The following is a 14,999-nucleotide window of genomic DNA, read 5'->3' on the forward strand; positions in this document are numbered from 1 at the left end:
CCCCTTGTTTCTTTGCAGATGCAGTATGAGCACAAATGCCTGGGGGAGGGGGCAGGCACACTTGGAAAAAGCGCATAGGAAGTTTGTTCTTAGTCTTCTAGTACTCACCTTTGGGCTGAAAGAGTGGTGGAACCAGAAATGTTTATAAAAGGGAGCAGCTGGATGGCAATTAATTCCTTCTGCATTTGAAGTATGTTTTGGAAGCACCAAATTTCACTTCTAAATATCAGTGAAGAAAGAGTTCTGAAAAGTGTGTTTATCCTTGCTATGGATAAGGATCTATGGATCTTTGCTATTCATATGACTAAATACACTTTTTCTAATACTTAGCACTTCCTGTTTCCTTGACTTAAATGGCATTTCTGGAAAATCACTACAATGTGAATTTCAGACTATCTTGCTCTCTGGCTTACAGATAAGAGATGAAGGTGTTTTAATTTTTTTAAGTTGAGTCTGGCGTTCTTTGTGTATTTTGAAAAAGCATTTAAAGTTTTTTCACACTTGAGCAACAGAAGCGTTTTTGCTCTGCTTGCTTTATTATTTCTAGTTTTATTATAAGCCCTACACATTAACTTAAGAAGTGGGATATTATGTATTTAAGAGAGATCCTTGTAACTTGGCATCTCTTTAATATTTGAGTTAAATAGATGAAACTAACAACAATTTCTTCGTCAGGAGTGCTCTCCAAAGTATGATTTAAATAAAACTTTTTACCTTTGTGTGTGGAAAAATTTTAAAATTCTAAGGTAGATAAGGTACTGCATCTTTAACAAAGATGAAGCTGTTAAGTTAGTCTAGGTAGTAACTTGACTGGTTAAATGTGTTAAGGGTACTGTACTATGCTTGTATTAAAATTCTGAAATGAGTAAGCAGTACATAAAATCAGATCATACTCCAAATCCCAGTCCAGGCAAGGCATCAGTTGCTCAAATTTATCTCTTTTCTTGTTCTGTCATTTCATTAATCTGTTATCTTGTTGGCTTTATGGGCTGAAATTTTAAAGTCACAAAACATGTTTTGAACAAAAGTATGAGGCTGCAGCATGATGGAGAAGCCAATAATAGGTGGAGGGAGAATAGTATCCCACTTTTGATAAGTGGGAGAAGGCTTTGGTGAAGGTTAGCTGATATTATTTCGGAATAGAGTTACTGGAATGCTGCAGTGGGTAGCCAAATCCTTACCTACTCTGTTTATAAGCTGCTGTCTTACAAGACAAAGATCTGTCTGGCTTTTAACAATGAATAGAAACATTGAAAAATCTTGTGGTCACTTAAAGACTGATGCTGAGAAGTGTAGTTCATCAGGTATGTTAAACAATGTGTGACTTGTTTTCATATTTTAATAGAGCATTGGTGTTAAGCTTTAAAGAAATTACATTATGCTAGCACTGAAGGATTCAATGTTTAATTTGTCATTCAATTTCCGTCATCGTGTAGAAATATAAGGTGTTTTCTGGCCATCTTTAAGTCGGAGGCTAATAGATACCTTACAGTGAAATCACTACTCTGGCACTGAAGGTAACTCACTGGGAAACAAAGCTTCCTCCTGGCAAGAAGAGAGTTGCTGGTATCTCTACCACAAAATGTTCTCTTAATGAAGGTCAAGAAAGAGGCAGGGGTTTATCTGCATGGAGGTACACCCAGGTAGAGCTGAGAATAAATTAAACTCAACTACAGTTATGGAATATGAATATCTGCCTGAGCAGATATTCATAACTTCAATCCAAAATAGCATTCAAGTGGAGACAGTAGGTTAGTGGCAAAATGTGAAGTACTTTTATTTCCAAGAAGGAAGTGGGTATTTGTTTTGGAGTCTGCTATGTGGTTTTGTGATTTACAGGAGAAATGGAGAACAGAAAGGTAATGGGAGTCTGCTATACCATGTCCCTTCTTAGGCTTTTACAGTTCTAGTAACTCTGGTGTTTGTTTTTATCATTGCCTGTAGTGGTCTTGTGATTTGTTTCAAGTTCACAGTAAGATGCGTCTCCAAAATTTTCTCGCTATTTGGAAAAGCCATAAGCATTTAATCTTCAGGCTCAGAAAAACTTCATTTCTTTGGTTTGTTTATATTTGGGCAGTCTTGGGTGCTAGAAGTTGAACTCAATAAGATGGAAACTTTTAGTAGTAATGGTGCTTTAGTGTTACTAGAAGGGCCTGTTGGAAATTGTGGATGCTTGTTTTTCTTCCCATTTATTATGTAGAACCAGTGCAGATATATAAGACTGAGATGTCTTCTATTACGGCTCCTGAATCAGCAACAGATTTTTTAAACAGTGTCCATCTTCTGCTAGTACATATGCTTAACTTCTGATTCATAAGAATAGTCTCATTGAAGTCAGTAGAGGTTTAGTGAATGCAGTGGGACTGTTTGTGAGAATAAAGTTGGAACGTGCCTAGTTAATTAAAAGGCATAAAGTTAAAAAAGGTGTAAAGATGAGAACTTTTGAACTGCCATTATTGTACTGGTACCAATCTCTGTTCAGCCTCTCAGAAGGCTTGCATATAGAAAAAAAAAGTGATGGTGGTGGGGTGTCAGTGCATTGGAACACAGGGCTGCTATGCAAAGGGATCTTAGTAGGCTGGAAAAATGAATGGGCTGACAGGAACCTTTTGAAGTTCAACAGAGGTAGGTACCAAGCCCTGCATCTGGGAGGAAATAGTGCCATGCATCAGTACAGAGCCTGACTGGAAACAAAGGAGGCTAACAGAAAAAGACCTGCATGACTGAATGGACAGCAAGTTGAATGTGATTCAGCAGTGCTCTTGTGGCAAAGAAGCCCAACCATGCACTGGGTTACATTAGCAAGAATGTAGTCACTGGGTTGTGAGAAGTGATTCTTCAACTCTGTTTCATGCTTATGAGACTCTATCTGGTGTAGTGTGTCTAGTTTTGGGCTTTCCAGTATAGGACATTGATACACTGGAGTGAGCCCAGCAGCACACTATCAAGGTGGTTGAGGGGCAGGAGCACCTGATGTATGAGGAGAGGGCGAGAGAACTGACATTGACAGAACTGTTCAAAGGGACATCTTCCTATAATCCATAAATACCTAATGAGAGGCTCTAGAGAAGAGCCGGAGTTGTCTCAGGAGTGCACAGGGATAGGATGAGAGGCAACAGACAGAAGCTGGAACATGGGAAATTCTGACTAGACACTGGGCGGGAGGAGGGGGTGTGTGTAGAGGGAGATTACCATGATGGTAGTCAAGCATCTAAACAGATTGATTGGAGAGATTGTAGAATCTGTATCCTTGGAGATGTTCAAAACTCAACAAGTTTTTGAGCAACCTGCTGTCATTGAACCCCCTTTGAGCAGGAGGTAAAACTAGAGGCCACCCAGGTGTGTGTCTTCCTACATGATTCTCTATTTCTAGTATAAGTTTGCTTTTTAATTACTGAGTTTTTTCTGTTTGTGAAAGAAAACATACAGGCACAGGCTGCAACTCTGTTGCCACACCTGGTAAAACTTTCCCCTGTAAACAAATTCAAGAATTTTAAAGTAGACTGTCTCTTTTTAGTTCAGAAGTTTCCACTGTTGTAAGACAGTAGTGAATCCTCTTCAAATCAGAGGCTGGGTTTTTCTGGTAGATGCAAGGCCGTCAGGGTTTTTAAGTTGAACAAGTTTTGGGTTGGAACCCTAAAGGTAGAACAGGTATGAGATCTGTAATGCTTCCTTAAGCTGCATTTCTCTGAAATGTGAAGACCATCTTAACTTTAAAGTAGTTGTTTGTGAGATCCTTTGTACATTGCCAAAAAGAATTTTGTCTACTGTGTGTTTCAAGCCATGCCTATGATTTTAGGCAAGGCAAAGTTTAGACCTGTTTCATATAATTATATAAAAAGGATACTGAAATGCCATTACTGTGCATCATTGGTTTTCTTAATTCCATCTATGGTGTGTTTGGTTATATCTTCCAGTGGAAAATAATGCAGAATGGATCTGTAGATCTTTGCCCTCAAATGAGTTTGCCCGTAAATCACTTTTGTGGTAACTAAAAAATAGTTGGCTCAAAACAAAATGCATTTACTAGGAATTTTTAATAAAACTGCTTATTATTCTCAATTCTAAGGTGATCTTTCTGAATTATTAGTTTACTGTTCACTGAACCATGTACTTGTTTTTCAAGTTCTATGAATATAATACCATTGCATTTTTAAGATCAGTATTACATAGATCCTAATAAGTGCTAGTATTATGAATATTACTTAAATCTGTGATTCAAAATACTTAACATAAAAAGTGATCATTTGACCAGACCTATGAGTTGGCCAAGTATTGGTAGTGGGAATATTTTGCAGGGAAGGCAAGATCTGTTGCTCATTTCTGTGTTCAGTTAGTGGCATTTTTTCATGTTAATAAGTATCCAGTTGAGTCCAGAATGGTGTACATATCAATTGGCAGAATCCTAAAGATTTTGGGAGTAAGTGGAAAACAGAAAAAAAACTTGGTCTCCATTGGAGTCAGGCTCATTTGGTTGTCTTGGGTAATCTCTTACCCAAGGAGGAAAGAGAGCAGTCACTGATTACAGGACTATGCTAGTTTAGGATTAGGGGTTAGGCTGCAGTTACCAGATGGTACCCTCTGACCACAGCCCTTTTTGGACCTAAGGGTAGTAGGAATTAGCCAGTCCTTTAACCTTCCCAGTCTCGCATTCATTCTTCTGTGCTTGTTTCCAGGAGTTTGGCTTTAATAGGAAAGAAGTGTACAAGTCCTAAGGTTAGTTCATTTTATTCAGTATGAAATTTAAATAAGTTAATGTTTTATCGTAGTAAATTTGTGTAACTATAAACTGCAAGAAAGTGTTGGTTAACAATCCAATCCTGAGTTACCTAATGGTCTTTCAGTTGCATTAAACTTGTTAAACTAGTGCAGGTACTTAGTGTAGTTCTTAAATTATTTACCTGTTAAACGGTTTCTGGCTTGTTTCATAATTCTAGTAAGGATTGATGTCATTACTACATCACTTTTATACTAATAGTTGCTGCTGGTATTAAATTGAGAAAATGCTTTTGGTTAAACTTTATCATTAATATGCAGGCTATCTTTTTGTCTCTGACAGACTAGGTAAAACTTTGCTGCAGTTTAGATAAGGAAAACCAGCCATTTTGTTCTTTTATGGCAAAGAGTGTGAATTTTGAGAAATAGTATTTTATAAGGCACTCTAGGGATGTAGTCCACTTTTGCACTCCTGACTTATCTAGCATTTTCCCTTCAGATTATGTCAGTGTTAATGACATATGATATTTGACTTGGGAGCACTTGAATATGCTTGCCATGAGTATTTAATAAAATAGTATATGCATAATAAATAAAATACCTCTGTGAGCAGCGAAAATAACCTTGTTTGAGGACCAGATCTGTGTCTGTTACTCTAGTATGTTGTAACAGTGTTGTACTAAGGCCATGGATTGCTCCTCTCTAGTCTTTGAAGTGTCTGCACAGGAGACCAATGTTGTGAATGTCCCTGGCTACGGAAGAAACTTCATTCAGCACTTGTTCTTTATTGGACACCATAAAACTCAGTCATACGGTGTAACTCCAATTTGGCCATGCTTATGTCTAAGAGACCTGAGCTTATACTGTGTATCATTCTTCTGTTGGAATGCTAATAGAGGCTATCCTATCTTTGTTGTTGCAAGACCTGTAGGAAACTAATTTGAGTTCGTTATTTCATCATTTCTATTCATTATTAGCCAGTAAGAACAACAGTTCATTGGAAGGGAAAGATTAATGATTGTGTAAGTCTAGTTAGTTTGGAAAATCAAGGTTTAAGGTGACATGCCTTCAGATTCTAAAATACATTTGTACAGTGTTTTATGAAGGGGGGAAAAAAACCAACCCCAAACCCACAAATGCATTAGTCCATGTTTTACTTAAACAGGTAGTTTAGTTCAAGCCAAATATATATCACTTTTTACTTTTAGTTGAAAGTGAACTGTGAGAGTCTTTTAAAGTTTTTGCAGTGTTAGGATGTGTTTGCAGTAGGAGGCTGTTGTGAAATAAGGCAGCATATACAAATGGAAGTCTTGGTAGCTGTGTTTATTTTCTCCCTTTCTGGAAACTCTTAGAGCCTCCATGGTGTTTCAGTAAGCCCTTCCACTTTGGAATAAGGGTGTCCATATGGGAAGTTAGTACAGAAAAAGGATTCTGAGCTATTTCTGCAAGTCTTCAAGCTCTAGGACTGCGAGTGAATTAGCGTAATCAATTTAAAATGAGCTGAATCCTGGGATTCCTTTATATGTAGAATTACTAGCAACCTAAGTAGGATAGACTTACAGAATTGACTGCAGAATCTGCATGAAATGGGTTTGTGTGTTTATAGAATGGCTAATTCAAAGTATGGTTCAAACTGATTATTAAAACTTACTTTATCTGCAGGGTTTTTCAGTTGTTCTGCATCAAAGACAACTGTGCATAAAAAGATAAGGAAAATGCATCTTGCATTCCTGCAAAATTGCTTGTTCATTTAGGCTTTCCTGAACGGGATTATCCAGAACAGGAGTCCCTTGCACTGTGCCTGTTCTGATGTTGAGTATCTCAGTGGCACTCACATTAGGTTCGGGCACTCCTGCCCATGATTAATGCTCCTAGGTACTGTAAATATCTTGCATAGTTACACATAGTCTATGACTGTATAGGGGCCCTTACACCAGTACGGGAGTGTAAGTATGCTGTTATGTACACAGCTTTCACGGCATAGCTTTACCAGTTTAACCACACTATCCCTTAGTGAGACAAGCAGTGATTGTATAACTGCACTTAGGGCTTATGCCAGCATAGCTGTGTCAGTTACACCTCTGCATGTCCGTGAGTGACACAACGATTTTGTCAGAAATAGTTTAGACCGACACTAGAGCTGAAGTTTCAAAATTCTTTTAAGTTGTCCTAAGGCAGTGCCAAGCAGCAGTGTCACGTTCCTCCTGCAGCCTGGTCTCCTCTTCCCACTTTTGTGCTCTTTCTCTTACTTGCAGCATTTGTGGTGAATCAAATCAGGGAGTTGGGTTAAAATGAAAGAACTTTCTTACTAACATAGTTTTAATTCAGATGTTTGTTGTGCAGCTGTATGAATGCTTGCACAAAATCCTGCCTCCTCCTTTACGTTAGTTCTACCAGGACCAGGAGGGAAATAGGACCTTGGCACCTGTTAGACTGGCTTAAGTTGCTGTGGAAATGCAGTCTCTTACGGTTTTTTTTAGTGGAGTGATGTTTTAACAGCTGAACATTAGCAAGAATAGTTATTTATATACCCTTAATAAAAAAAAGTTTTTCTAAAACTTGGTGATGCTCCAGGTTTAACTCTTGCAAAATGAAGAGGTTTTTAATGTTTGTTTGAGATGTTTTGTCTTCTGACAGGAAAAAAAGAATCCCTTGGTATTGTTCTTGTATGTAAACACATGTAATAATACAGAATTTGAAGGCTGGCACAGGTTTAGTCTCTTGTTAAGATGTTTTGTTAAAGAATTTTATAAAGATGCATTTAATAAGTAAAGCTGTGATAAATATGAAAATTCTAGTCTGAGTCTATAACCAGTACTCCAGAATTCACACAGTATTCATTTCTAGCTCCTCCAATATATTAAAATATCAGATACGTATTACTAACATAGTATATTGATCAGTAAATGAAAAAATAGTACGCAAAAATAATCTCACATACGGTTTCTAAAATGGGCATAACTCTAGAAAATATGTGTGAATACAGTGAGATGAAACAGAATGTGAAATGTGGAAGAACTTCAAGACTGGAATTGATAGTAGGGTCAAAGAACGTGAGAGCGTTCTAAGAAAATGCATTTCTTTGTATTGACCTTTTCTTATCTAGGAAAACCGCTCTTTAACGTGCTTTAGACAGACTTGTTTCCTCTCTGCTCCTTGCCCTGCCCCAAACATCTGATTGTTTCACAGATGAGTGTTGCTCTGTGCTTTGAAAGTCAGCAAGAGCTCTCTCTGAGAATGCAAACGTGAGCTGCTGATCTCAACTGATAGTGCAGTGCCCATACTTCATAGCCATGACTGTGGTAATTATGTGACATTTCTGCTTCTCTTAATAATAACAAGCTCAGGCTCTAGAGAAGCACTTGATTCTGGCTTTTAAGCTGGAGTTGAGTCTGAAGGAATACTTCCAAAGTATTGAACTATTCCTTCTTTCTTTGGTAACTCTTTGTGACTGGAAAAAAAAATACACAATTTTAGACCTCAATATTTTTGAAGTTTAATGTGCCGTTTTGCTACGCGGTAGTGTCCTGCACTTTGCTTGCTACTAGAGTGATATATCCTGCCTTTTTGCTGTTTTCCCATTTCTTGCAGAAGAGTGAGCTAAGTGGATGCAATGTACTTATCCTGAGCTAGTCTGGGCTAGCAAAGGGTTAAGAAGGTAGTGTTGGTTTAAAAAGAAGTAAGGCCAAGGAGAAGAGAGGAGAGGCTGGTAGTTGACTTCTTACCAGCCTAAGAGATGAGCTTTTCTTAGGATCCTCCCTTTCTGGCATACCAATGAAGTGGAGAGAGCTGAATCATTTGGACTAAGTTGAGAGAGTTAATGGTGTCATAGCAAAAGAGTATAAGAAAATAATGTGGCAATTATGGCAAAACAAAATTACATTGAATGTTTATCCACAGATTTGCAAGGGGCTGGTAAATAAGATAAGAATTAACTTGCTTTTGTTTTTTAAGTTATTAATTAAAATAAGTGTTTAATGGAGTCAACTGCTACTGAAAGATTGGAGTTTTCTGCTCAACACTTATGCTGACTCAGAGTACTCATGGCCTTTTGCAGAAATAGCGTTATATGGATTTCATTATGATAGTCAATCAGATGATCTTTTTCTGTAACTCTTGAGATATGTTCATGCCAGATTTTGGTGAAGAGTAGGACTGTTGAGGTATAATATAAAATGGGGGGGAGGGTAAGAAGAGTTTTATGAGACACTAGTAACTTTATAGTACCATAGATTAATTTTGCTACTATGGCTTCAGACTAGGGCGAAGTATTTCTTACTGAATTTGGCTTATTGATATTGATCCTTATAGCTTCAGTGTAAAATGTTTGCGTGTTCAAAAGTGCATACTTTACATTTGTAATTCGTAGCTGTATTAAAACAGTAACTAAATTTTGATTAGATTTTAGGTAGGTTAAAAAGTGTTTATTGCCAGTTTACCTCATACAGGAATCAATCATTACTTTTAAAATTCTGTCTGAAAGATAAATTAAAAAGTTTGGGGTTTTTTGTTGGTGCAATTGGGAAATAATTAGTGATAGAAAACATTTTGTTTTAAATGCACACCCTCACTTGCAAGATAGTGGACTTTGTCCTCAGTTGAGAGAATTCTGGAAAAAATTCTCAAATTTATTAATCTTGGCTGAAATCTTGCATGTACATTCTTTAACATCTTTGTCACTTCTTAAAACTTTTCCTTAATGTGTAAATCGCAAGTCTTAAAGCACTAAATGGTTACAGAGTTTTAATACTTAGCTGCATTTATTGCAACTGGGCTTGTTTATCTATATGCATCATTTATTGTTTATATGTGTGTGTTTTCAGGTTAGGGTTTTTCTGTTGTTTTGGGGTTTTTGTTTTTATATACATACGTTTCTAGAGTTTTCTATGAGTTATTTTCTGTAAAAACAAAGTAAATTAGTAAGTAGTAGTACTTTATCCAGTATAGATACTGTTCCCCTTAAGATGGAGGAAAATCATGTTACAGGACCTATAAAATCACAGACTACAGATAGTGAATTGCTGTATGGAATAGTGGGATTTTTTAATTTTTTTTTTTTACGGAGTTATTCAGAAGTAACCATTGGGTTTTAAATTCCAAATCCAATTCTATTTAGGGTATTTTTGTGTTTGTGTGTGGTGTTTTTTGGTTTTATAAATCCTTATTTACCATCTCGACATTTATACCCAAAGATATTTGATATGAATTTTGTATGTAGTATCTGAATATGTAAGGTGAGACAGATACACTTAGAACATGCAAGTAATAATACATTTTGACACTACTTTATTCTTTTTAAGAAAGTAATGTACTGAAATTAAGCTATTAATATTGCTAGTAAACGTATTTGCTTTTCCTTTTTTGTTCTGACCACAGCAGTTTAAAACATAGTATGGATGCATAGTGGAAAATTCGGCCTGTTACATTTCTTTAGAGTAATTTTATTATGCAGGGATCAAAGGTCTAACATTAAGATAATGTCATGGAGGGGGGGAGTCAGTAGAGTTGGTTGGTTCTAGAATAACCTCACTCAAAACTTTTTTTGTATGCCATCATCATCCAGTATTAAGTTTAGAATGTGTTTTGTAGCCATGGCATGGAAGTGTGAGGGATGTTTTGGGGTTGGTTTTTTCCTTACACTTGAGAGGGTTCAACATAGATGTTAAAAACTGCTGACCGTGTAATTAAGCAACCAATTTTAAAACATCCTACTTCTGCATTTTTGGTTAAACCTACCAGTATCTATCCGTACATTGCCAGCTCTGATAATAGGCATTTTTATGCTGATTAGTTGAGGTTAACTTTTTTCCTGATAGCTTACTTATCAAAATAACTGTAAAATTTGGAGACTTTTTGGAAAGGATAAAAAATTGTGATGCACTTGTAATTCCTGCTTCTAGGGGGGAAAAAAAAAGTAATTTCATATCCCTTCAGTCTTCAAGAAGTAGACTTATCTCAAGATCGAACTTGGAATATATAATTTTCTTTTCAGTAAATAGTATTTTGTATGGGGGTAAGAAATGTTTAGAAGAATAGTGCAATTTTTATCAACTTGTCTTGATGTGCTCCTGTGATGTTGATATGTTATAGTTTTGTCTCTCTTTTTGCTTTTTATCTTCTGTGAAGGAAAAAATTGATTATTTTTTTTTTTTAAGAGTGGAGGTACTGGACTAGTGAAGAGGATAATAGGCTAGGAATAAATAAAAGAGTTTTTTTTAAAGGCAGATTGGAGAAGAGAGAAGATGACATGGAACGCTCAGGAGAAAGGGTGGATTAATGGCAGAAAGAAGGCAGGCCCTTCTAATGAGGGACTCCTTGTTGAGGCCTGTAGACCACGGTGAATAGAAAGACCAGAAGAGCTTGTTGTCTGCTGAGAGTAATATGACAAGGTCCAGAGCTGCTCTCAAAAAAAAAATTTTAGTGGAAGTGTAGAAGATGTGTGTGATAAAGTCTTCGCAGTGGTAGAACTTCAAAATTTCTGCTGGAGTAGATTGTGTGTTCTATTCAAGGTATTCAGGTATAAAGCTATACAGTGTAATTCTGGATTTATTTATATTTTTTTAAGAGGAGGCAGGCAAAGACAAGTCAAAATATTGATCAGCAACTGCTGTGATAAATATGACTGAGTGTCCAGTCTTCAGGAGATGCTTACAGGATGACTCTTCATGAAGGATTGACTCATTTGGGTTTCTTTTTAGAGTTAAGGCTTTTGTAATGGATGAAAGTGCCTTATATGAATCTTTCCCAACTTTTCTGCCTCATGCTTTTAGTTTAATTTCCATGCTTGAGTCTAACCTCCACAAAGCAGAAAAAAATAGGGTAAGCATGACTATAGCAATGCATAAAGAATCTCAGCAGTTGGGATGGTCTAAAGGATGACAGATCTTTTGGCTAGAGCCCTTGCGTGAAGCAGGGAATGCATTTAAAAAGAAAAAAAGGCTATACATAATCTGACTAGAATATGAAGAAAAAAAGATGAGGGAATGACATAATGCATTGCATAATATGTTGCATTAACACTCATTTCTCTCATTTTTTTCATTCTTGATCAAAATAATTTTCAGGTGTGATGATAGGAAGTTCTGCTGGTGTAGTGTTGGACTTACAGATTCTTAGAAAATGAGTTTGGTGTCAATGGAGTGTTTTCATGTTGGTGAGAAATGCTAGTAGGAATTGTATTGTTACAGAATTTAGCTTCTTTGAGATTATGGAAATAAATGCTGCTAGTGATGGCATGGCTCAGATATTTCAGGAATTGCCCAGTGATTTAGTCACCAAATTGTTATGAATCAACAGGAGGTGATGCTATTTTTAAACTTGGTATGGAAGCTTAATGAGGTCTTTGTAGAAGAATTGCTTCTGGAGAATCAACTTGTGTTGAGAGATCACAATTTGATTAATAAATTCTGTGCTAAGATCATTGGTGTCAGAGGTACACTTCTGGAGAACTCTGCTCTTGGTAACATTTTAGAGACAGCTCAGATGATTATGGTGGAGGCCAGGGATTTACTATGTTAGAGCTGCTAAAATTAAGTAATTTATCCTATATGATCCTCATTAAGGGGAAATATTGTAGGAGAACACTCCAGATTTAATTGGATGAATAATCACTTCAGTACAGTTAAATATTAGTTATTACTCTAGGGATGAAGGAAGAAGCAAGAATTGGCAAGGTCAAGCTGAGTTGCACCTTGAAAAGTCTATCAGAATAGCATGGAAAAGGTTCTTCAACTATATAAATAAAAAAAATGCATTTGTTATACGGAGGACATGGTAGAATTTAAGCATGAACCTGAAATTAAATTAATCCTTACGCTGAAACAGTGTAATATAGCTTGCTATTCTTCCTCAAGGTTCTGTACAAAGGAAATAAAGGTGTACGGAGATAGCTACAGCTGTAGTAATAAAAGCAGTCATATCAAATGGGGGAACCAGAATCACTGACTCTTGAAAGAAACTGAGCTTAGCGTTAGGGGTTTTGTTTGTTGTTTACCAAATTCATGGAGTCAGGAAAGATTTGTTGTGAAAAACAGCTAGTGTGGTACTAATTGAAATTGAATGTGAAGGTGAATATCCAGGCTGCTACAACAGTGTGCAGGATGCTGAAGAAAAGTAAAATGATAAGTAGAAAATTAAGTCAGCTGCAGCATAGGTTAACTATGGATTGTATCATTGAAATTGATCCCTTTCGCGATTGCCTCAGTCCTCAAGATGGAAACTTAGGGGTTTACTTGCAAAGAACAAGAACTCCTGCTGTCAACTTGGAGCTTAACAGGAGTTAGTGAAGTTGACAGGAGCTTACTAGTTGACAGAGGGTGAGCTGGAGAACCTGAATAGCCCTTAGAATGACTGCATTATCTGAGCAGGTAGTTTTAGTGACTCGTTAACTGAATTGGTTATTTAAAACCACGTGCTGCCTTGTGAATGAATGCATGGGGCAGTACCTCTGAAAGCAGCGTGCAGTCACCGAGGAGGACAAGGAAGGAAGCTTTACTGGGACTCTCACTTGATCTGAGCCTCGTGCCATGCTGCCGTGGAAGGCGGCAAATTTGATCTTGGGATACGCTGATTGTGATGTATTTGTAGTGAGTGCAACAGAGTGTTTGTGGCACCGATTCTGAGACTTCGTCTCAATTTGTTTATGCAGGGCTAGTTAGGTGATCATGGGATGTAGAGTGGTGAAATTTAAAAAAAAAAAAAAAATCAGTATGGCAAGATTAACATTTCAGCTTGTTTAGAGCAAAATTAAGGCCGAAAAGGGAAATTTACCATATATTTTGTGAGGGATATATATACCGGAGATACAAAGAAACTTTTTGAAGTTTGGGAAACAATGTTGTCACAGGTGGGTGTGAATAGATTATAAATTTACCTAAATTGTAGTTCAGAAAGCTTTTACAATTGTGAGGTGGTGGAATGAGCTGCCAGTTGGAATAGTGAGAGCAAGAAACTTAAAAGGGGGGTTGGAAAACTTGCAAGAGGAATGTGTTGCCTGTGATTGAGTTTGGATTCAAAGAGGGAGTTTTTTTTACAGTGCCTGGCTGTTGGGGAGGGCTGTCTCTCTGGGACAGTCTGTTCTGCTGCTGCTCAGTATTATGGAAACAAAGCTTTGCAAGAAAACTGTTTTGGTTGCTCTCTGGTCAGGCTACTTATATGAACAGGAGCAGGAAAGAAAATAAGTCTAAACTATGTTTAAAAACATAATTTCATCAGTTCTATTAGTGACTTCCTTTCTCTGATGTCTTAGCTAAGGTCATGAAAGACAATGCGAGATCTGATGCTGAGCTTAAAACAAAAGCAAGTTTATAGATATAAATTAGTAAACCAGAACCATTGCTAAATACTGTCTTTTGATTTTGGAGGTGAGGTGCATGGTGCATTCTTAATTTGTAATGTGGTTGAATCTTTGGGTTTTTGAAGTGCAGTACTTGGCCTCAACTATGCAGTTGCAGGTGCTGCCTCAGTTTTGCGGGTTGAAGAGTTTTTTACCCAAGTTTTAAAGATAAATGTGTGTAACTATAGATGTAAAAAGCTCCCAAATCACCATTGGATTGATTTAGTGAAACTTCTAATTACATGGTTAAACTCTTAAGTAAAAGTTTGATTTTTCTTTATATCTGTGAATGAATTTCACTAATGCTGCTCTCTGGACTCGGAAAGCAAATTCAATAGAACGAGTAGCTCTGGCTAAACACTTCTGAGAATCAGTTTCTAGAAAACATATGGTTTTTTTCAGTATCAAAATACAGTGTTTTTATTTTGTAGGCAAGTTGATATGGGGTGTGAAAATGTTGAGGAGGTGACAATGAAATTCAAGTGTATAAATAAATTGTACCTCACGCCTAAATATTAAAGATAAACATGATCTTAAAGAAGACTACAATATTCTGTTTAGATCATCGTATTGTTTAAAAATAGTTAGTGTTCCGTTTGGGGTAGGCTTTCTGTATTCCAGTGAAAATAACCATCGTGTCTATTATTAATTGCTCTAAATAAGGGAAAAAAAAACAACATATAACTCATTCAGTTTATTTTTATACTTTAAGATATGTAAAATTAATAGTTGATTTGAAAGGTCATGGTCTTTTTAAAATGTGATCAACTTCTAACATCTAAAATTATATTTTTATTGCTGGGTTGCTTTGCTTATTTTAGTGATAGTATAAATATTGAAGTTTCTAATGCTTCACAAATAGTCTATTTTTAATGAAGTAAAATTCCAACTGAAAGATAGCTATTTACTTTAGGTTACTGTATTTTTAAATTTTTATTTATAGATTTTT

The 14,999-nt window shown here is 36.5% G+C and overlaps 1 protein-coding gene across 2 annotated transcripts in view; it reads left to right on the forward strand.

Annotated features, from left to right (window-relative positions):
• Positions 1 to 14,999, forward strand: part of UBE2K (ubiquitin conjugating enzyme E2 K) — a 45,209-nt gene that overhangs the window by 2,829 nt on the left and 27,381 nt on the right. The window contains exon 2 of one of the 2 annotated variants that reach the window (XM_054823629.1): positions 4,677 to 4,716. The exons of the other annotated variant lie outside the window; for it this stretch is intronic. The gene's annotated coding sequence lies outside the window, so the exon portion shown is untranslated. The remainder of the gene's footprint in view (positions 1 to 4,676; positions 4,717 to 14,999) is intronic. 2 annotated transcript variants of the gene reach the window in all.

The sequence above is a fragment of the Grus americana genome, chromosome 4 (genome assembly GCF_028858705.1).
Source record: "Grus americana isolate bGruAme1 chromosome 4, bGruAme1.mat, whole genome shotgun sequence".
NCBI lineage: Eukaryota > Metazoa > Chordata > Aves > Gruiformes > Gruidae > Grus > Grus americana.